The sequence below is a fragment of the Lissotriton helveticus genome, chromosome 1_1 (genome assembly GCF_964261635.1).
Source record: "Lissotriton helveticus chromosome 1_1, aLisHel1.1, whole genome shotgun sequence".
Lineage (NCBI taxonomy): Eukaryota > Metazoa > Chordata > Amphibia > Caudata > Salamandridae > Lissotriton > Lissotriton helveticus.
Window position 1 is genome coordinate 220,073,675 of NC_136057.1, and position 22,423 is coordinate 220,096,097.

Consider the following 22,423-nt stretch of genomic DNA (forward strand, 5'->3'; position numbering starts at 1 on the left):
CCTGATCCTCCATCTTTGACATTAGGTCGATCATACAGGCTGTATTGGACTCCTCCTGTTGTTTGGTGGTCAGGGCCTCTGTTTCCAGGTGTTCCGTTCGAGCCTCCACCATAGTGACCCAATCACTGATATCGGAGCAGGTTTTATTCAGTCGTCTCAGCCGCCCTGCAGCTTTTTAGCAGCGTTTTTAGCAATACGATTATCCGCCCGCACTTCATCATGAAAGTCCTTAATGGAGGCCAGGATGGATGCTAAAGAAGGTTCAGAGGGGTCTGTTTGCAGGTTCTTTGTGCTTACCCACTGAGTAGAATTTAAGTCTTCTTCATCCGGGGGGTAGGACACTTGAGAATCTGAGTAGACGGTTGACCTTTTTAAACACAACTTAGACTTATGGTCCCCCATTTTGACAAAAGTTCTCCAAGCTGCCTGCGCCCTAGGACTAGTTGAATCATGGTCAGCCTCAATTTTGTTCCAATTTTTAAAAAGGGCGTCCGCCACATTCCGTCGTGCTACCGTCCTATTTCCCTCCTAGACTCTTGGTAAAGTGTCTGGTCGTATTCTTCTGGAATGTCTCCAGAGCTGGGCAGATGATCATAATATAGTCTCTGACCTACAGTATGGGTTTAGAGAGGCATTAGGCACTGTAGAGCAAGCCTTGAACCTGTCTCTTTTAATGGGGAAATACGTCGGAGCAAAGGTAGGGCATTTACACATGGCCTATGTCGATTTGACAGCGGCCTTCGACTGTGTAAATCATTCCAAATTATGGATGATCCTCTTGGAAATAGGTGTAGACCTACTCTTGGTCAACTTTCTTCGCAAACTTTACTCTAGCGCAACAGCAAGAGTGAGGTAGGGTTTGAGGGGAGAACTCACGGCATCATTTGGAGTGGGGAGGTGGTTAGGCAAGGCTGTGTGCTTGCTCCTTTCATCTTCACCCTGTACACCATCGGGTTGCAAACAACTATGCTGGAAGGAGGCCAGGACCTGCCCATCATCGGTTTTTGTCTAATACCAGCCCTTCTGTACGCCGATGATGCTGTGAATTTAGCTAGAACTCCATTGGATCTCCAACTTGTTTTAGAGTGATACCGCAGTTTTATGGCTAGACTGGATCTTAGAATTAATATTAAAATATCGTACGTAATGCACTCAGGAACAAGATCCAAGAAAATAAGGGACATTTTCATTGATAATACAAAGTTGAAGAGAACAAACACTTATCCCTATTTAGGGATTCTAATAGACAATAAGTCTTCTTGGGAACAGGCCATCGAGGCGAGAAAATTATTATTACTCAGGGCAACTACTGCCCTTGTAGCATTTTCACAAAGGCTAGGTAAAAGGCCACCAACTGAAATGATCAAGATTTACCAAGCAAAATGCATTAGCGTAGCCTGCTATGGAGCTGGGGTGTGGGGACATGGAAAGGTGGACGACTTCTAGAAAGTCGAGAGCAGCTTTTTGAGATATTTACTTGCCGTCCCACAGAGTTCCTCGACCTATTGCAGCCATTTAGAACTGGGGATGGTATATCTATCAGACACTATCAAACTCCAACCAATCCTTTTATGTCATTGTGTCTGGTCGTCTTTACAGAGTGAACTATCCCGAAGCCTTCTGCGCGTTTGCCTTTTGCTTGATAACGTGCACAAGATCAGTTGGCTTACCTATGTATAAAAAGGTCTTTGTTACCTATGCCTGGAAAAATATTATCACTCCCCGTTAACTATATCGAAGATATCAAGAAAGGGACTAAAAAAGCTATGCATGTCATACCTAGAGAAGCTACGATTAACTACTGAGGTCGGAAGAAGTTCAGTGGAGCATATTTTATCTATCGAGATCACTTTTGCTATGCAACCTTATCTAACTTACAAACTGAGCTCTTATGAGAAATTTTTACTGTCCCGTTTTAGGTTCAATATTTTCCATCGTTTAGTGACATTCCCACTACCAAATGATTTTTCTAAGAACCTTTCTGTTTGCCCTTGTGACGACGTATCTCCTCAATCTCTGACTCATATAGTTCTATTTTGTCAATTTTATAAAGAGCCTAGGAAATATTGGATTATACCATCCATGTTGGGACTGCGTAGTTGTCGCCCTGCTTTTCTTGCCCTCCAATTTTTGGAAATAGAAATATATGCAAAAAATATTGCCTGTTTCCTAAAGTTTTGTGTTAACCATAGACCAAATCTTGGCTAAAAGCATGATTGGTCAAATTTGTTTAAACAAATTTTGTATTGTATTATAACTTGATCTGCCTAGATTTTTATACTATTTAAATGACGCCCCTTTTAAAAAAAAATTGGAACATTGTAATGTGATGATTTAAACATAATGATTGAATGTGTTTTTATGTGTACTTTTATGGTTTTCTACAAAATTTTGGAAACCGAATAAAGGAATTTGAATTGACTCTGGGCACGATGCCGCGCACCACATAGTCGGCGCCGTACTTTGGGATTTCTATCTGTCACGACATTGAATAACTGAAAGTGGAGTTAATTGTTGCTACAAGCTTGATTTAAGGGAATAAGCTATTTTTAAGGATACTGATGTGGTGTCCATTTGTAGTGTTTTCACTGTATTACTGTATGTGTTCACAAATGCTTTACACACTGCCTCTGAAATAAGCCTGTCTGCACGTGCCAAGATACCAAGGGGTTATTTTAGGAGTGTATCCCTCTTACCATGACTAGAAGCCAGGGTCCCTATTTTGACAAAGGTACTTACCTCTTCCAACTAGAGACCCCCATTTCTAACATGGAGACTATTCTCTTTATCCGATATCACAAGCCATCGTGATAAAGGTAGTTCCTGTTTTTACATGTGGTGGGCTAGTCTGAATCCCTAATGTTGTACTGATATTTTTGATTGTCAAGAGCTGACACAATATTTAGAGATTGGCAGAGAATTTGACTCCTTGTTGAATTGCCTGGGTACGATCCCTTAAGTTACAACTAAAGCCAAAGGGCAGTAATGTCTGGATTAGGTTTCGCTTCTACAAAGCAAACTATACTACACTTACTGCTGAGGTGCAACGTATTGTCTGTAAAGAGTATTGTGGTAGCCAAGTTCCAACATCCCTGTATGTGGACTGATTCTGGGGTGCGGTGGGTCAGTTTTGTGGGTGTGTGTGAACCAATGTTGTGAGCATACATTTTAATGAAGAAGAACACGTATCAGGCAATGGTAGGGTGTGCTGGGTGCACAAAGTAGCATGGTTGAGCGGCACATATGTCATATTCGGTATGTGACATATGCATAACAGCTGTATTTGAAGTTAAATAAGCTCCCCTCTAACCGTCTGTGACTGCATCAAGTGTATCTACCTTAAGCTTTTGCAGTCTGTATCTCCACAATGCCCTTCATAGTGCGAGGCACATAATGCACCGGTGCATGCCAATTGCTCAAACGTGACAAACGCATCAGTAACAGAATATTGGCAGGATGTGGATAGATGGGTGTAGTAGCCAATAGAAAAATTCCAAATAACTGGACGTTTTGATAGGCAGTGCTACATGGGACAGCAAGAAAAGCTTATTGAGATGTTGTCGTAGATACTGATGCCTAGATTTACTAAGGGCTTGCTTTACTGTTGCTTTACGCAAGGCAATGATTAGGCAACCTGGCATAGTAAATCTGGAGTAATGCAAGGCAGCAAAAATCGCTGCCTTTTCTGTTGCTCCAAGTTGGATAGGCATTCCATGAGTGAAGCATTGTTGTATCCAGACATCCACCCCTGGTTTTTGGAGCATTTCCAGACACATGAACACTGATTAACCTGTGTAAAAATGCTATGCCTTGCCAGGTAAGGTGTAAAAAGGAGAAATTGCTTTATTTCTACTTGTTTTATTTTTACATAGAAAGATGAAAATGCCTCAGAGAATTGTATTCGTGCAGGAAGGTGCTCTTTCCTGCACAAATGCTTGGGATGGAGCAAAGGGATTGTGAAGACAATACATACACATATGTTAAGGGATCTTTTGTGCAGAACTACAACAAAACTGTGATAAATCATCCTGATTACTGGTGTAGTACAATTTTACATTTCTATTTTAGAAATGCCACTTTTAGAACTCTTTGTGCTTTGCTGCCTGACCCAGTCCATATGTGCCCTGGGTGACAGCTCTACTTTGTGCATACTTGCCAGAGAGCCACAACACAGGAAGGGCTGGGTGTGACAGGGATACATCTGCATTCATCTGCATACTGATGGTCTTCCTGGGTTGGGAGAGGAAGAGGGCATTCACACTTTACAATTGTATAGGCCGTGTCCTGCCCTCTCACCAGCGGGGTGGGGGGAAGTGGACAGACAACGGCCTAGGGAAAGTAAAATTACAAAAAAAATTATAAAACCACTTACCTTGAGCTTGTCCCATCGCTGCATGGTGAGTTCTGCAAAGCTAGAACACATTGTTTTTGATTGCAAGAATGGGTGCTGGCAACTCTTAATTCCATAATGAAGGTAATAAGTTAAATTAAGGTTGCAGGCGTATTCTTTTCTTCAGAATAGCATCCTTATGACCAACTCTAATGCCTATGCCAACTTGAAAGAGGGGACTTGATCAAACAGGTTCCCTCTGTGTTCATTCTGAATATGTCTGGCATCACGAACTTCATTTCTAATAGGCACAATGATTAGTCTTCTTGAAGGTTTGGGCTCCAATATCAAGGCACGTGATCAACAGCAGGAAGGAGACCAGACTTAGTCTGAGAAGTAATCTGGGCCATCAAATCATTCAGTACAGACCAGAAGAGCTGCCTTAGCCAAATCTATAGATAGGTTTAATCTAATCTGAAGGTGTCCTTCATTACAGGCAAGCACGTGAGGGTGAGCAAAATAATATGGTCCTCATCATACATTGACCCAGAGATTTAAGGAAACATTAGACACATTTTTGGCAACCCTTTCAGGACAGAGTTCATACGCTTTCAACGCTTCTTCCATTTGCAGCAAATGGCCTCTTCAATGACTTTGATTCCAGTATCTTCTGTCATCAGATGATGAAAATTACACCAGAGAGCATCTGCTCACCTCTAATGACCAAAGTCAAGAAAGGCATCTCCCTATTCATCTCTACAGTTTATTTCGTAGTTAAGGACATAAATGAAACTATACTGATTAATGAGCTGTAAGATGCATTTTTGCAGTTTTATGTAGCACATGAGAACCAAAAGGTATTTGTTAATGAACATGAAGAGAAAATAAAAAGTAGGAATGAGAAAGGGAATAAAAGGACAGTCAAAAGGATGGCTGGGCGGAACAAATATTTGTTAGAAGAGGAGATGAGAACAAATATGGGGGCATATTACCAACAACTAGCGATAATTTAGTCTCTAACTTGTTTAGAGACAAAAATTATCGCCGCACATCGGCGATTTTTATCGCAGATAAACCTTGCTATTAGCAAGGTTTATCGCAAATGCGATAAAAAACGGCCGCAATGCATGAATATCGCTGAAAAGTCAGCGATATTCATGCATTATCGAGCAACATGGTGAAGAACTGCTCAGGGCAGGTGTTAGCTTTTGGAGATATTCGCGCTTAGCGCGAATATCTCCAAAAGTTGGTAATAGGAGATAGCGATGTTAGTGACTGTTTCCAGTCGCTAACATCTTGGCACGCCCACTTTGCATGTCATTAGTGATAAATATCACTGACATGCAAAGTGGGGCCCAAGATGGTCGCTATCTCCTATTAGCTGTCACTAACTGGTGTTAGCGACAGCTTGGTAATAGGGAGATAATTTTATCTCCGCTTTCTTGGCTTTTAAAGCCAAAAAAGCGGAGATAAACCCCCTTGATAATATACCCCATAGTGTTCAAACAACAAAGGGGGAGGAAGGGGCTGAGATTGGGACAACATGTGAAAGCTCAGTAGCCAAAACATAGCAAAATATTTTTTTTCTGAAACATTGGAAAACGTATCAACCAAAGGTTTGCATTGCTAGGATCATCAATCTACCAGGTTTCAGGAACAGACAGAGTTGTAAAAAACATTTTCACTGCAATTTTAGCATTTTTCTAACAGGTAGTTAACTTTACCTACTTTTGTGGATCCTACCACTTTTTAGTCAAAGGTGTAACCAGTTGTAAAAATACATGGTACCCAGAACCAACAAAAGAGCTACAACTTACAATGCACCATGACTATGCATCAATTCATACTGTATAATATAATAGTTGAAAAATGGTTATGAAGGAAACCTATACCCTTTTGAATTGTGCACAGGAATTCAGGCTAGGGCAAGAAGTTAGTTGTACTATTCAGAATTTAGGATTACCTATAGCATTATGATTAGGAGGTCATTGGAGATGAGTTGACCTAACAGCTCGGGTGGTCAACCTCGAATCTGGGGGACTGGGTTCGACTCTCGGCAATGACCCAAAACATCCTGTGATTCTGGGCAAATCGCTTAATCTCCCAGTGCCTAACAATAATGAATGTGTCCTTGTGTAATGCAACTGGTGCTATGTAAAGTGCTCTGATACCCGATTCGGGTCAAGTTTGCGCTATATAATCCTCCATAAAATAAAATAAATAAAAAAATTGTGTACCTTGTGTTAATGCTTGCATACTGGCTTTAAAGTCATATTTAATTACCGTACATAAAGTTAACCCCCTGGCTCGCATGGCCGAGGAATTGGCTGCAGGACGTGGCCTACCCCATGCAGGCATCCAACCCCCTGTAGCACACGGCCTTAGGCCTGTGGTCAGGTCCTGCATCTCTCATGGCCGTGTGGTTGGCCACAGGGCCTGGCCTATGTCCAGGCCCTGAATCCAACTATTGACGCAGCCTCCCTCCCAAAGCCACTTCCGGCTTTATGGCCCCAGCTTGTTAGCTTGTTCCAAAGTCTGTATCATACTGGGTGTTGGTGGTGTAAAAAGGTCAGGCTACCAATCAGAATAAAAGATCCTTAAGTATTGCCCGGCGGTGTCGCCTCTTAAACCCACAAGATATTAACCAATGAAGAAGCAGGCGCTGGAGACTGGAAGGCAGGAAACAAGGGTTTATTCTCTCCGGAGGAGAACACATCAGTTCGGACAGCAAGTATCGTCACGAGGTGCTCTAACCGCATCTCTGAGGCCTGGCCTCTTATACACAAGTTTATGATCTTTATTGCAGGTAACACATTCTTGCAATGCTTTGAAGTACGAAAGGACATCCTCGGAATCTCCCCTTCAGGCCCGTTCCCACACACATTTACAGTTGAAGTCCCCACCCCGGTCACAATAGGTGATGATTATCGCGCAGCTGGACATTCCGCCGATTCACGGAATGTGTGGGGTTGATCGGATCTCATAGGGTGGGGGCTTTGATCAACTCGAGGGTCCTTTACTGGGGGGAAGCTTCCTACTGTACGGGGGGGGGGGCAATAAACAGTATCCGCAGAGCCAGGTGGCGGCCTGGGAACGAGGAAGACAAACGGGCACACAGGAAAAAGGGGGTTTGTATCAAAGGGCCTGGGACCATGAAAGGAATGAAGGGAGGTGTCGCGCTGGGAACAGGATGGGATTCCGGGACAGAGCTGCGCTGAAGAGGGGTTTACGACTCAAGGCATGTGAGAGCGGGGGGGTTGTCAGCGCGCGGGGGGGTGCCTGCGAGGTTGAGGGAGAGAGAGAGACGCGCGGGCTATCAGCGAGGGGCAGGGAGGCTATGGTGCTCAAAATGGCTGCCGCTTACGTGCACGAATGGGTTCAAGAAGAGCAAGATGGCGCCGATAATGTTGACGTTTGCAGCCTAACTTTTAACAGTGGGAGTATGCACCTTTCCGCTCAGTCCCGTGGGAGCATCACCTGTGAGAACGAATTGCGATAAGGGAAACAGGCCCATGGGACAAACAGAATGCTCTATTTTTTGTAATTTGTTTTAAAGTATTCCCACCTGAGCTCCTTGAACTCAAACCTCCAGATATACAAATAATTTTGTAACTTATTATTCTGAAAACTACTAAACATTTTACACTAAGTCACAAAAAGCATGGCTTCTGTCCCAAAATCTATCTTCCTACCAATTACAGACTAAGATCTAGCTTCCTACCAAACACTTTTTGTGGTAGCCCTGTTCAAAAAAGTCAATAGAAAATGCATGTGGATTTTGCATTTCGGCACTCACTTTTTTCCATCTAGGCAAAAAAAGCAAATTTTGGGTAGGATATGTCAAACAGCTCCACAGTTATTATCAAAACAAAAAAGTAATTTCATATATATATATTTATATATATACATAAAGAAACCCCTTCAGTGCATCTCTAGACACAAACAGGCACATTGGATATGCGGTGCAAATGTATTCTTTATTAATTTAAGCGTGCTGCTCATATATATATACTATGCTGGTTTAATAAAGCACTTGAACTCCATGGAATCTCGATTCAATGGCTTTTTCTTCGCAACAGAAAGGTGTGTTTGGATTTAAGGCAGGTAGGGGCATATCATGAAGGGCTGGGGATATAATTATCGCTGCTTTAGTGTCCGTTTTCGGGTGAAAAGCAGCGATAATTATATTGCATTATTTAGGAAGTGTTGGTAGCCCTCTTGTGACTTAGTTATCGAGTGACAAGAAACAGAGTGGCAAAAAGGCTGAAAAAGAAGAAAAGGGGGCAGGGTAGCAAGACCCTGACCCTTTGGGCCTGGTCAAAGGGGTCCCAGAAGGGTCCCAGGCCTAAAGAAATCATTTTTTTCTTTTTTTAAACATCCGAAGTCGTGCTGGGTGCGCGAATCCAGACAAAAAAAAAAGATGCATTTAATTTTTTATAAGCCCCCGTGTGGGCCAGGTCCTGGGCAATCAATTTTTATTTTGCAGGAAACCGCGGGGGCCCGTAGCCTCGGGGACTGCCACCTCCCCGTGGGCATTTCTAATTGTAAGGGGGGGGCCTCCCTGGCCCCTCAAAGCCCCAGGAACCATCACTTCCCGTTGGCTTCATTAAATAATGAGAGGGACCACTCTCTCCCCCATCCTATGCAATTAAGTGAGGAGTGCCGAGTGGCCCCCCTCGTGGAGCCTAACCCTGGGCAATGAACTCCGCTCCGCTAGCAGAAGTTGTGTAGATTTGGTAACTACACATTTCAATGGAAACACTGATGCAAGAATTCCCATGCCGCTACACAATGGAGTTATCTACTGTACCCACAACCCTTTGGTAAATCAACTTTATCTTTACATGCTAATAAGCATATCACCAATTCACAAAGGTGGAATTTGAAAAACATCAGGCAATGAGAGAGGTGATGAATTTGAGGTCACCCCCTACATAGGGGGGAGGGCAAGCAGATGTATTGAACACAAAGAGCATATCATGCATAGCGATTCGGTGGTGGTCCCATCCTCCTAGGGCCACCCCAAGCAAATGTATTGGAAAAAATACAATGTCAAACAATGGCCTAGAAAAGCATTAATGGGCGAGATTCTAGAGTTTAGTGAATATTATAATATTAGCTCTCAGCTGAGCCTGAGAGCCTGCCCCTTGAGGAGTGTTTAAATATTGCATACTATAATACTCACTGCACTCTAGAATATCGTCCCATAATGCTTTGCAGGGCCTTTAGTTGGGATTGTATTTTTGCCCATACCTGTGCTTGGGGTGGTCCTAGGAGAATGAGACCACCACCAAATCATTTCAGCATGATGTGCTCTTTGTGTTCAAGGCATCAGCATGGTCCTCTCACTAGGTAAGGAAGGACCCACAAATCATCACGTCTCTCACTGTTTGCTACTTTTCATTTTCTTGCGATTGCTATATGTATTATAGCATGCAAAGATGATTTTTTTTTACTAAAGGTATGTTAGATTTATGTTTAAAACTTTTTTTAATACATGACAACGGAGTTCATACAAAAACTCTGGAAAAAGCTACCACACCCACATTCCATTGATAAAACAAGTTTACCTTTACATGCTACGAAGCATATAACCAATTCACAAAAGTGAGCTTTAAAAAATATCAGTCAATGAGAGAAGTGATGATTTTGGGGTCCCCCCTAACCTAGGGGTGGGACCAAGAAGGTGCCTTGAACACAAAGAGCATATCGTGCTTAATGATTGTGGTGGTCCCATCCTCCTAGGACCACCCCAAGCAAAGTTATGGCCAAAAATACTATGCCACCCAAAGGCCCAGCAAAGCATTTTGGGGTGAGATTCTAGAGTTTAGTGAATTTTATAGAATTAGGTCTCAGCTAAGCCTGAGAGCCTGCCCCTTGAGGAAGGTTTTGATATTGGATACTATAATTTTTACTGCACCCTTGAATATTGTCCCATAATGCTTTGCAGGGCCTTTGGTTGGGATTTTATGTGTTGCCTGTAATTGTGCTTGGGGTGGTCCTAGGAGGATGGGACCACCACCAATCGTTAAGCATGATGTGGTCTTTGTGTTCAAGGCATCTGCTTGGTTCACTCCCTAGGTTAGTGACGACATCCAAATCATCACCTCTCTCACTGCTTGCTGTAATTTCATTTTCACTTTTTGAGATGATTATATGCATTGTAGCATGTATGGGAGGTTTCTGTTTTATTAATTATGGTGAGACAGAATGGAATTCACAGAGTTTTTGATCAAGTCTGCAGAATTCCATGTAGTGGTACTTTGCCAACTACGCCCGCCCTTAGTGAAGCCCTTGATTGACCTGGGGACCGCCACCACCCAGGACCGACTTCTGCCATGTCTCTGGGTGCACATCCCTGGGACATTGCTGTTTGCAATGATAGGGTGGGAGCCGTGTGGCGGCTCCCGCCCTATCATTGCAAACACTGCTTTGTTTCTTGGAAGCGAGAGCAGGAAACCTGCTCTCGCTTCCAAAAAGCAAAGCAGTATTGCTTTTGGGCAAGGGGAGCTGCATGTTAGCATTTGTAGTATACCGCATAATTTTAGCTGTTGGTTTAAATTAGGAGGTGAAGTATGTGAAGTTTTAAGGTTTGCATGGATTTCTGTCCTATGTGTGTTTCTACTTGTATATGTATTTTCATATGTTTTAAACATTTTAAGGTGCATGATGTATAAAAAAGAGCTCTTTTTATGTGGTAGAGTCAAGTCCGTGAGTACTAGTAGAATGGTGAGGATGCAGGACAAAAGTGTGGTTTGAAAGAAGTTCTCATAAGGTGTTATTAATTAGGCATCTTGTTGCTAGTATTTAGAAAGATGTAGTTGAATGATGCCTCATAATTTTAGAAAGAATGGTGAAGATGCAGCATAAAAGTGTGCTTTTAAGGACGCTGATATAAGGTGTTATTAATTAGGCTTTTTTTCTAGTCTGTAGAAAGGTATGATTGAATGATGCGGCATAATTGTAGATAGAATGGTGAAGATGCAGCACAAAAGTGTGCTTTGAAAGATGCTCATATGAGGTGTTAATAATTAGGCTTCTTTTTTCTAGTCTGTACAAATGTATATTTGAATAATGCTGCATAGTTTTAGATAGAAAGGTGAAGATGCAGCACAAAAGTATGCTTCTATGGATGCTCATATAAGGTGTTGTTAATTAGGCTTCTTTTTTCTAGTCTGTAGAAAGGTATAGTTGAATGATGCCGCATCATTTTAGATAGAATAGTGACGATGTCGCACAAAAATAATACACCAGATATTACGCTTGCAGGCATGTAATCATCCAGGGTCTAGTTACGTACTTTCCCTACAGTCATGCAAGTATGCAGGCTGCAACTATACAGTCATATAATAACCAATGTACTAGCCTTGCAGTTGCAGAATTAGGCATGCCCTTCTGTTGCATTCATCTATTCATTTAGGCAGTACTCAATGACACATGAATCCCTTCAAGTGCTATTTATACACTTATCCATGCAGTCAATGTGTATGTTTGCACTCATGAAATTAGCCAGTCACTTTTCATTTTGTCCCGTACTTAGCCAGTGAGTACCCTTGCACTCAAACAATTACCCAAGGAGAAATCATTGAGTGTTGGGATAACTTAGTGAGATGTATTATGTGTCTCATTTTCTAGATTTCCACATGTTTTATAAATATTGTATACATATTTCTTTTACATATCATGATGATTTGATAACATAGAGCGATAGGTATGTGTGATTTTAACAATATGGAAACACTAACAGTTGAGTTATGGAATAGTGTGCTGCTTTATATCTGAGTGGGCCCAACTCGCATGCAGATGTAAAAATACCCAAGTTCTTGCCATGCAGTCTTAAAATTATGCAGGTGTTACATATGCAGTGCTGTAATCAGTCAGAATTTACTGCTGCACTGATGCAATCATCAACGCAGTATTTATGTAGATATGCAATCACTAAGGTATTACTCATGTACTTATCTAATCTCCCAAGCACTACTGCTGCACGGCTTGAATCAAGGAGGCACTACCTTTGTGCGAAAAGAAAAGAACTGAAAACATGGCTATTCGATAAACAGTAAACCCCTCCCTCCAGCGCCTTGAGACCCTCTGGGTGAGTAGTGCGCTTTATAAATTATTGAACTTGAACTTGAACTGCTCATGTAGTCACTCAGCCAGTAGTCCTTCCACACCTGTAATCACTCGGGCAGTATCTTACTAGTTCACTAATCAACCAGGTGGTACTCTTGAACTTATAAAATCACCCACTCACTTGCCAGCTACTTCAGTAATCCCCCAGATATTACCCTTGCAGGCAAGGAATCACTCAGGGTCTAGTTACGTACTACCCCTACAGTTAAGCAATCATGCAGTCTGTTGCTGTGCAGTCATGTAATTACCTACAAACTATCCTTCAGTTGTCGAATCACTCATGCCTTTCTGTTTCATTCATATATTCAAGTAGGCAGCACTCAATGACTCATCTATGCCTTTAGGTGCTATTTATACATTATCCATGCACTCAATGTGCATGTTTGCTCTCATGAAATTAGACAGCTACTTTTCATCTTGTCCTGCACTTACCCAGTGAACACCCTTGCAATCTTACAATTACCCAAGGAGTACCCATTGAGTGTTGGGATTACTTAGTGAGATGTATTACATGTCTCAGTTTTTAGATTTCAACATATTTTACAAATATTGTTTCCATATTTCTTTTACATATCATGATGATTTGACAACATAGAGAGATATGTATGCATGCTTTAAACAATATGGAGACACTTATAGTTGAGTTATGAAATAGTGTGCTGCTTTATATTTGAGCAGGCCCAACTCTCATGCAGTTATAAAAACACCCAAGTACTCGCCATGCAGTCATACAATAATGCAGGTGTTACATATGCAGTGCTGTGATCACTCCGGTGTTACTACTGCACTGATGCAATCATTTACGCAGTATCTATGTAGCTATGCAATTACTAAGGTATTACTCATGTACTTTCATAATCATCCAGGCACAACTGCTGCACGCCTTGAATCAAGGAGGCACTTCCTTTGTACTCATGCAGTCACTCAGCCAGTAGTCTTGGTGTTGTGAAATCACCTAGGCACTGCTTACGCACTCTTATTTACTCAGGCTCCACTGCAGCAGTCCTGCAATCACCCAAGAAGTACCCATGTACGTGTAAAATTACCCCGTCACTTGTATGTAGTCATATCAATCCCTAGACATTCTCCCTGTAGTCATGCAATCAATGAGATGTTATCTACGTAGTCCTTTAAACTCCTTGTACTCTTTCTATCAGATAGGCACTTTTCTTGTACTTATGTAATCATTCAGCCACTACTCATGCCCTTTTATAATCACCAAGTCACTACCTTTCCACACCTGTAATCACTCAGGTAGTATCTTACTAATTCAGTAATCACCCAGGCGGTACGCATGAACTTATAAAATTACCCACTCACTTGCTATCTACTATTTTAATCCCCCAAATATCACCCTTGCAGGCAAGGAATCACCCAGGATCTAGTTTCGTACTACCCCTACAGTCATGCAATCATGCAGGCTGTTGCTGTACAGTCATGCAATTACCCACACACTACCCTTGCAGTCGTCGAATCACCCATGCCTTTTTGTTGCATTCACTTAGGCAATTCTCAATGGACCATCTATGCCTTCAGGTGCTATTTATACATTTATCCATGCACTCAATGTGTATGTTTGCACCCATGAAATTAGTCAGTTACTTTTCATCTTCACCTGTAGTTACCCAGTGAGTACTCTTGGACTCTTACAATTACCCAATGACTATCCATTGAGTGTTGGGATTACTTAGTGAGATCTATTATGTGTCTCAGTTTCTAGGTTTCAACATGTTTCAGAAATATTGTATATATATTTGTTTTACATATCATGATGATTTGATAACATACTGAGATATGTATGCGTGCTTTTAACAATATGAAGATACTTATAGTTTAGTTATGAATTAGTATGCTGCTTCATATTTGGCAAGGCCCAACTCTCATGCCGGTATAAAAACATCCAAGTACTCGCCATGCAGTCTTACAATGTTGCAGGCGTTACATATGCAGTTCTGTAATCACCTAGGCGTTACTGTTGTACTGGTGCAATCAGTTAGGCACTATCTCTCAATCAATCAAATCAATCAGAGTACTTGTAAAGTGCGCTACTTACCGTGAGGGTCTCAAGGCGCTGAGGGGAGGGGATGCCGCTACTGCTCGAAGAGCCGGGTCTTGAGGACTCTTCTGAAGGAAAGCAGGTCTTGGGTCTGCCGTAGGTGGGTAGGGAGGGTTTTCCAGGTTATGTTATGTTATGTTATGTTATGTGGTTTTTATTAGGCGCACAAATGCTCCAGCTAAGGAGCGTCTTGGCGCCCGACAAGGCAGCTACACAACACAACTAAATAAAACAGCACAGAACACACTAACTAAGGGAATAAAAATGTTTTCAAGGCACGACGAAAAGAGAGCAAATCGCTCATAGCGCGAATTGCCGGGGGTAAGGAGTTCCACAGAGCGGCGGCCCGCACTCGAAATGAGCGCCCACCGGCCCTGCTTCGCTTAAAGCGCGGTACCACGGCCAATTCGAGATCTGACGATCTTAAGGGTCGTGCCGGAATATAGTTGGCCATGAGGGTCGTAAGGATCATTGCCGGGGACCCCTTCAAGATCTTATGGGCGACGCAGAGTACCTTAAACTGAATCCGCTGCGCCACCGGGAGCCAGTGCAGTGCTCGAATGGTGCTAGAGGTGGGGCAGAATCTTGGAAGGCCCACCACCGCTCTTGCTGCTGCATTCTGGATCCGCTGCAGGCGCCCTATCTCAGCTACATTCAGACCGGCCAACAAAGAACTAGCATAATCCAATCTGGAGATGACGGTCGCTTGGATCATGAGTTGCCGGGTGGGGGCATCGAAGAACTTTAGCACAGGACGAAGCCCACGCAAAATGCCGAAGCAGCAAGCAGCCGTGCGTTTAGTGTGGCATGCAAACGTAAGGGAAGGGTCCAGCCAGACCCCGAGGTTTTTAAGCTCGGTGACTGGGATGGGAGCGGAACCCAGCTCCTCCGGCCACCATCTCTCTCCCCACAGTTCCGGTCGCCTACCAAATACCATCACCTCGGTCTTACTAGCGTTTAGCTGGAGACAATTAAGCGTCATCCATCTAGCGACCGCCCTCAGTCCTTGTTGAAACCTAGGAGCGTCGACCTCCGCATCCCCGCTGATCGTGACCGCTAGCTGGGTGTCATCGGCATATGACACCATGGTCATACCCCATAGTTTGACAACCTCAGCTAGCGGCCTTACGTACAGATTGAACAGCGTAGGACTCAGCGAGGAGCCTTGGGGGACGCCCAGGTTCAACGGGTGGAATTTTGACTGAAAGGGTGGGACGGTCACGCTAAAGGCCCGGTTTGATAAGAACGACCGGAACCAGTCGAGCGCAATGCCGGAGACACCAGCATCCTCTAAACGCTGCAGAAGGATAGGGTGCGAGACGGTGTCAAAGGCAGCGCTTAGATCTAATAGCACCAGCGCTGCCGTTTGTCCCGCGTCAAGCACGGAGCGGAGGTGCTCCACCATATAAAGCAGAGCCGTCTCCGTGCTGTGACCTGCCCTAAACCCATTCTGCGTAGCGTCGAGTATATCAGCTCGACGGAGATGTTCCGAGAGAGCGGCATTTACGTGTGCCTCCATCACCTTAGCCGGCCACGGCAAGAGTGAAATAGGCCGATAGCTCTCCGGCTTGCTTCCATCCAGGCTAGGTTTCTTCAGGATCGGACGTACCATGGCTCGCTTCCACTTAAGTGGAACAACGCCAGATGTCAGAGACGCATTGACCAAGGAACAAAGCGGAGAGATGTCATGTGCCGCCAGGTCCTTGAACACCTCAGGGCAAAGTGGATCCTCAGGGGACCCAGATTTCACTTTGCGAGCCAAAATGCCTAGGCTATCTAGATTTAACAAAGGTAGAGAACACAGCCCCTCAGATGGTGGAGGCTTAGATGATGTCATCACTGAGGGAACGACCACGGGGAAGGCTCGATAAATAGCATTCACCTTCTCCAGAAAAAACTCTGCCAACTTTTCACAGTGCTCCAGAGAGCTCTGGTGTGATGTTATAACTTTTTTGGCAGTGAGGTCTTGGCGGCGAGGTAGGAGAAGGATATGCCGCCAGAGGTTGTTCGTTGGATGCGGGGGACAGCGGCGAGGGCGAGGCTGGCGGAGTGGAGCTGGCGGATGGGGGTGTAGAAGCGGAGTCTGCTGTTCAGGTAGGCTGGTCCGGAGTTGTGGAGTGCTTTGTGTGCATGGGTGAGGAGCTTGAAGGTGATCCTCTTGTTGACGGGGCCCAGTGTAGGTCTCTCAGGTGGGGGTTGATGTGGCTGTGGCGGGGGACATTGACGATCAGTCGGGCAGAGGCGTTTTGGATGCGTTGTAGTCGTCGTAGGTGTTTGGCTGGGATTCCTGCATAGAGTGTGTTGCCGTAGTCCAGTCTGCTGCTGACGGAGACCTGTGTCACCGTTTGTCTTGTTTTGGTCAGGATCCACTTGTAGATCCTGCGGAGCATGCGGAGGGTGTTGTAGCAGGAGGAGGAGACAGCGTTGACCTGTTTAGACATGGAGAGGGAGGGGTAGAGGATGAATCCTAGGTTGTGTGCATGGTCGGTGGGTGTCGCTGCTGTTCCCAGTGTGGTCGGTCACCAGGAGTCATCCCAGGCTGAGGGGGTGGGTCCGAGGATGAGTACCTCCGTCTTGTCCGAGTTCAGCTTCAGACGGCTGTTCTTCATCCAGTCGGCAACGGCCTTCATTCCCTCGTGGAGGTTGGTTTTGGCGGTGTGCGAGTCTTGGTGAGGGAGAGGATGAGCTGGGTGTCGTCGGAATAGGAGATGATGTTGAGGCTGTGTTGGTGGCCACTTGTGCGTAGGGGGCCATGTTGACGTTAAACAGCGACGGGCTGAGGGATGAGCCCTGGGGGATGCCGCATATGATGTCGGTGCCCTCGATCGGAAGGGCGGAAGGGGGATACTCTGGGTTCTACCGGAGAAGAAGGACGTAGTCCAGTCAAGGGCCTTCTCTTGGATTCCGGCTTCTAGGAGGCGTTTCTTTAGAATGCGTTGGCAGACCGTGTTGAAGGCGGCTGACAGGTCCAGGAGGATGAGGGCTGATGTTTCGCCGTTGTCTAGTTGGCGCCTAATGTCTTTCTGTGGCGGCGATGAGGGCTGTCTCGGTGCTGTGGTTTCATCTGAACCCGGACTGGGACGGATCCAAGATGTTGTTGTCTTCCAGATGGCGGGCCAGTTGCATGTTGACGATTTTCTTGATGACCTTCCCCGGGAACAGGGAGTTGGGCCGGACGTTCTTGAGGTCCTTGGGGTCCACTTTGGGCTTCTTGAGGAGGGCGTTGATTTCAACGTGTTTCCAGCTTTCCAGAAATGTCCCTGTTTCAAAGGAGATGTTGATGACCTTCCGTAGTTGGGGTGCGATGGCAGCGTCTGCTTTGTTGAATATGTGGTGTGGGCACGGGTCTGACGGAGAGCCTGTGTGATTGGAGTTCATGACCTTGCGTGTCTCATCGTCGTTGACGTTGGACCAGGAGGTCAGGCGGTTGGTGCTGGTGGTGTTGACAGGGGAGGTGGGGTCTGGCGTAGTTGGGGCGGTCATGGTGTTGAAGCTGTCATGGATGTCAGTGATCTTGCGGTGGAAGAAGATAGCTAGTGAGTTGCACAATTCTTGTGAGGGCGGTATGTCATTGGTGTTGGCTCTGGGGTTGGAGAGTTCCTTTACGATGCTGAAGAGCTCTTTGCTGTTGTGTGCATTGTTATCCAGGCCGTCTTCGAAGGAGGATCTCCTGTCTAATCTGTTGAGGTGGTGATGTCTGCAGGTGGCGTCCTTGTGGGCTGTGTGATTGTACGGAGTGCGTTTGAGGAGCCATCTCTTCTCCAGTTTCCGGCATGCGCGTTTTGAGGTCTGGAGCTCGTTGGTGAACCAGGTGGCTCTCTAGCTGGCGTGGTTGATCTATGTGTCTGTTGCCTCTTTCTTAACCCGTGTACCCCTATTACATCTTTCTGAACTCTTTTTGCGTGTTTCTGCACCTTTATTCCTTCTTTCTGTACTTGTTTTGTTTTTTTCTTCACCTTTCTTGCTTTCCTCTGCATCCCTATTGCCTCTCTGTCCATCCCTCTTTCTTCTTTTTCTACTTCTGTTGGTTCTTTCTGCACTTCATTTGCTTTTTCTGCAACTCACTCACCTCTTTTGCACCTATATTGCGTCTTTCTGCAGTTCTTTTGTCTCCTGCACTTCACTCGCCTCTTTCAGTCACTCTCTTACTTCTTTCTGCACCTCTCTTGCCTCTTTCTACACCTCATTTGCTTCTTTCTGTATCCCTTTTGACTGTTGTTGCACCCCTGTTCCCTCTTTGTGGAAGTCTCTTGCCTCTTTCTACACCTCTCTCCACTGTTTCTGCACCAATTTTGCCTATTTTTGTACCTCTGTTCCTTCTTTCCTCACCTGTTGTGTCTGTTTCTGCATCCTTTGTGCCTCTAACTACATCTGTTGCTTCTTTCTGCATTATGTTCCTCTTTCTGTATCCTTCTGTCCTCTTTCTGTAACCCTCTTGCCTCATTCTACACCTCTCCTATCCTGTTATGCACTCCTGTTGCCCCTTTTTCTACCTCTGATGGTTGTTTCTGCACCTTTTTTGCTTCATTCTGCACTTTACTTGCCTTTTTCTGTACCTCTCTTGCCTCTTTGTGCACCCCTATTGCCTCACTCTGCCGACCTGTTCTCTCTTTCTGTACATCTTTTGCCTGTTTCTGCAACTCTCATTCCTCTTTCTGCAGTTCTCTTGCTTTCTTCTGTGCCTCATTTGCCTGTTTTTGTACCTCTGTTGATTCTTTTGCATTGCTCTTGCTTTTTTCTTCACCTCTTGCACATTTCTGGGCCCCTCTCATGCAGTTATAAAACACCAAAGTAGTTGCATGCAGTCTTACAATGATGCATGCACTATACATGTAGTGCTGTAATCATTCAGACATTATTGCTGCATTTTTTTTCTGCACCCCTCTTCATTTATGGTGCAGCTCAGGTGTAATTGTTACCATATTTCGAAAACCATATATGCATTTGTTTGTAGCTTTTAAATGGAAAGTGTTTCTTTAGTAATAGATAAGAATATTTGTATACAATTATTTTAATAATAGTTACTTATTTAAAAAAAAATCAGATATTCTGCATTATTATTAAGAAAGATTTACCATGCCAAGAAAAGCATTAAAAGAAAAAACAAGAAAAAAAAACAATACTATTTAAAGAAGAAAGAAAAGCAGGAATTGCATGAACTACAACATGTGGCAAAATAGAAAAAGTCTTGTGGTAAGAGACCAAAAGAATTTATTAAAAGAATTTCAAGGACTGGAAAGGTTTTGGGAAATGCTGAAAATAGAAAGAATACTTGGAGAATGAAGAAGAACTAAAAATGTATTGGAAGATGGCAAGAAATATAAAAAAAAAAGCTGCATTTAATCAAAGAGAAAAAAGAGATTGAAAGTATAGTCGAAAAGGCTTTTGCATGTTACAAACTTTAATGCAGCAAGAGATCATTTAAAAATACTGATTGAGATCATTATTTTTAACCATTCCAAGATGGCGGATATTTTTACACCACTCTTGACGTCACTTCCGGTAACTAAGGAACGCTAAGCACAGCTGTGCTGACTTTAGATCATCTTGCGGGCTATTTAAATGTGTTCAGCATGGCTGTTTCCCGCTCCGCTGTTATCTTGTTGGAAGCTTTGCTAGGCCGCTGCTTGACTCTATCGAAGGTAAGGAGGTGCCATGCTTTCTCTTTAACTAGGGCCCTTGGCCACTGGGTGTATTGACATGATTCCTTGGAGTGGGCATATTTTTGGTCCTAGGGGTTTGACGGGACTTCGTGCAACTCTCTGATTCTTAGCGTTATCAGGAAGGGGAGGGGTTGAATCTGCGCCCTCGTGCTTTTCCCTTGGTCATCAGGCATCTGGGGTTGCATGATGTTTTTTGCTCTCTGTCTTCTCCCACCCATGCTTGCGATTGGAGTTAAGTGCCACCCCCCTGCACCGTTTGGTCCCTTCCTTTTTGGTGCTTGGGACCTTCAAAATTGATAGTGCATAAATATGCCCATAGTTTCTTTCCGGAAAGAGAGACACATATCCACTACCGCTACCATAAGTCAAAATTCATATAATTGCCTACCGGATGGGTGGAGAGATTGGTTTTGCACTTATCTCTTCCCCGTTGTAGATATATTACATTCCTATACCCAACTTGAGAGCCTGACTATGCCTACTTTGATTATGTCTCCCAGAGGCCATGGTTTATATGTGAATCATATCTACTCCATGGGGCCTAGGGGAGTTATCTATCATTTATTTCTTATCTCTTGTGGAGAAGTGTGGCTCACTGGTTAGAGGAGGCAGACCTGGAAGCAGAGGTCAGCCCAGGACCAGGGTTCAATTCCCGGCTCGGGGGGGTCTTGAGTCCTAAAATGTCCAGGGACTCGACAATTCTCGCTCCGGTACCTACTCGATTCACGGGTTCACACTCTGCGACTCTGGGCAATAGCTTGCTTAATCTCCACAACGGCCCCTCGCGGCGGGATGCCTGGCTTTCACCTTGCGGATACCCTGCCGGGTTATCTCACAGGGGAATACCAGGACGGGTTCCCTAAGCAAGCGCTTAGAAACCGCTTGGTGATTTGTGCTATATAAATTCCTGTACATTTACATTTACCAAAATGACCCTAGTGGGACCGGAGGGAACCTCTACATAATGGGAATTATCAATTGCATTACTTCTACATTGTTTGTCATGTGCTTCATTAGCGTTTTCAGATGTGGCATTATTAATTAAATTCACTATGTCATTTCAACATAGGTCATAGCTGGTGAATTATATTCATACTTCCAGCTTGCCTTACTACGGTGAGACTGTTGATCCAGCCCACACTGGTTTTTTATATTCATTGATTCCCCTAATCATTTGGGAGAAGTATTCATCGCTGCCATGAAGTGAGTTATCAGCCTCTATGATTATCAGATATTGACATCTATGAGTATAGTCCATACCAGTGGGGTCTTAAGGTCACTCATATATACATTGTTTTATTCCTATACAGATCCTTGTGAAACATCCCTTGTATTCCTGTTTGAAACTTTCTTTTGTTACGACTACCCTGATGAAATCATTTGCTTAGGAGTGCCAGTATTTTTCTAATCGGTGTGTACATTTATTATTATATCATGGACCTTTACGGGGTTTCCCATTAGTCACTAATTTCCTGCCCTTCTCTCATTGGATACAGACTGTTTTGTTTTTCTCTGCTAAAAATTGACTTGCTGACATGCATAATAGCTGTACATGTCGCTGTGGTTCGTACCTAGCCTCAGAACACAGGGATAGGTGTTCCTCTCTCTTCTTTCCTCAATATTCCTCTTATTTACATTATGGAAGCATTCTTCAAGGAATAAGAATTGGTGTTTTGACAAAACATGGTAAAGAAGCTTTGCAAAGTCGACTACTTACAAACTTGTTTCCAAATGAAAATATTGCTCCTGAAATAATATACAAGAAAATTGGAGAAAATAAATCTATAATGTGCCTAATGCCAACACTGCAAGAGTGTTCTACATTCAATCTAGAATTTTTGAAGCTGGAAAAACAACAAATATTGAAAATAGAAGCCATTGATGAAATTGAACATGAAGGAATTACGATTATTTTGTCAGAAAAATATAAATCAAAATTGGATTCTTTTGAAAAGTCTATATTTAAGACTGCTGGTTTAAAAAATAATTTATATATATATTGGAAAACTGTCGCGTAATTTTACAGCGTAATTTGGATGTAGAAAAAAGTTTAGTAAATGGAGCAATGGAGAAAGTTGTTGATTTTGTTAATTATCCAAATAGAGATGGAATTGAATTTTTGAAGATAAAATTTGATCAGATTGAAGTAGTAAATGAGATTGGATGGTGTGTTGTTTGTTTTTTGCTTGTTAAAGACGTGTATGTTCATAGAAAACAGTTTGCTCTTCCTTTAGCATATGC